Source organism: Nanorana parkeri, unplaced genomic scaffold (assembly GCF_000935625.1).
Source record: "Nanorana parkeri isolate BGI_ZX_2015 unplaced genomic scaffold, ASM93562v1 scaffold491, whole genome shotgun sequence".
In the NCBI taxonomy this organism is placed as follows: domain Eukaryota; kingdom Metazoa; phylum Chordata; class Amphibia; order Anura; family Dicroglossidae; genus Nanorana; species Nanorana parkeri.
In genome coordinates, this window is record NW_017306759.1 from 766,539 (window position 1) to 768,586 (window position 2,048).

The 2,048-nt window shown below is 44.6% G+C and overlaps 1 protein-coding gene across 1 annotated transcript in view; it reads left to right on the forward strand.

The window, feature by feature from the left end:
- The window catches only part of LOC108790667 (extracellular calcium-sensing receptor-like), a 14,497-nt gene that overhangs the window by 6,247 nt on the left and 6,202 nt on the right, over positions 1-2,048 (forward strand). The window lies entirely within an intron of this gene.

Genomic DNA, 2,048 nt, shown 5'->3' on the forward strand with positions numbered 1-2,048 from the left:
TATATATAATAGAGCACTATGGGAGAGTACAGAAGAATCTCCATACTTCTGTATTTCTGAGTCCTTCCATGAGGTAGTCATTGACCCGTGTATGTAAATTTCACATTGAATTATTGAGGTCTGTAGATAACAGGTTTTTTAAAGGTGCCAGGGAGAACAATTTGTAAAAAGGAGTCTGCAACTTTATTTGCAGACTAAAAGAAAGTACACAATATCAATGTATGGGTGTATTCTCTAAGCATTGCTATAAGCGTTGCTATTTTGCAAAGGCCTCTTTTATATTGCTGTATTCAGGAGTCCCCTACATTACACTATCAGCAAGGCTCTGTTGAATGGGCTACAAAGTGATGTGGCAGACATGTAGCATAGAGGGTGCACCCTGTTTGTTAGCTGGATAGTTATTTGTAAGTTTGGACCAAGCTTTAACAAAGGATGAGCACTGTTCCCCAAGGGTCCTTTTCCTAGGCGGGGTCCTTTCCCTTTATAAATGTTAATATTCGCGCTTGTGGATGTCCCCCCTTTTAATTATGAATGAATAAATAACTGACAGCTGCAGCGAAAGACCAGGGTCCTGGTTGGAGGACCCTTGGCTGGAGTTCAGAACCTAGAGGGCTTGACTTTCTTCCATGCTCTGTGTATGGGACATAGGCGACCTCTTGCAGGCCGTGTGCATTGGAATTTGATGACCTTAGTAGGCTGAGTGCCTGGAAGCTGTAGTCTGAAGCTACATTTAGAGAACAGGAACTGAGCAATGCAAGAAGTTGAAGAGATTTACTCCAATGATAGCTGTGTGCTTCTGGAGTTAAACCCCACCCAGAGTATGACAGCCCTGAGAAGCTCAAGGAGCTCATATTCTGGAATAAAGTTGTTGAAGATATATAGATACTGGACGTGCATTACTCCTGTGGACAAGGTGTTCTTGATAGGGTGGCCCACTTGTAAAACACAAGGCCTTTCTGAGTGGAGGTTCCGCTTTTAAAGGGAATTCATAGAGAGAATGAGAAAGTGCTCAAGTTCCAACACACAAGGAGTATCAAGTATTTAAATATATCCAAAAGCTTTAAAGAGAAAGTGAATGTAAATGGCCAGGTTTATTCCCACCCATCAGGTTAAGGAAAGAGAAAGAACAAAACCAACAAACACTCCCCTGTTTGTTCACTACATCAAGAACAGACAGTTTGTGTGGTTTTTGGGGGGCAGTCATGTCACTGTGGACAACTTGCACTGCTTGCACTGACTGCTTCCCAGGGCCATCTTTAACGCAGGGCAAAAGGGGCAGTCGCCCAGGGCCCAATCATTGTTGTGGGGCCCAAAGCAGCTGCCCTTTCAGCCCCCTTCATAAGATAAATACATGCAGGGCTGGCAGCCTCACCTGTGTAGGCAATGGGGCGTGCACCAGCCCTGCCCCCTGACTGTGTACACAGCATCGGTGCTCTACAGACAGGAGGCTACATCCAGCAGCATAGACATGCCTCTGGGCTCCGCCCACTATCAACTTGGCCCCACCTCCGGCTCTCCGCTCTCTGCTCTCCTGTGTTGTCTGGGGCCCTGCTGGGAGCCCACACCGTGCCCTGAGATGTCACCCCCAGTGTGTACCCTCCTGCCTCCCCTCTCTGGACCTTCACACCAAGTAAGTGCCCAAATATGCCACAGTTTATGTATGCAACAGATACATATGCAGAGCAGGTTCCTGACATTGCTTCTCTAGTTCAATCTGTGCTGCTGAAGCAGGATAGAGTTTTTAAAGAAAATGTCATTATCAAGTTCTATGTATGGCTGCAGCAAAGCTTCCTGTACTCTCACTACTAGGGATGGAGCTATTGCTAATATTACAAACAGGATCTGTGCTATGGAACAACAAACCCCTAAGCTGCCAAGCTAAAAAAACTGTATATAACACCTAAAAAAACGTGAATTATAAACGTGCCCTGCGCTTTATAGACCAACTGCATGTGCAATCTAATGATAATCTACATGTGAAATAAATACAGAAATATATAAATACGCAGAATCACCCTATGCTGAATAAATACATATTAGGTATTTTT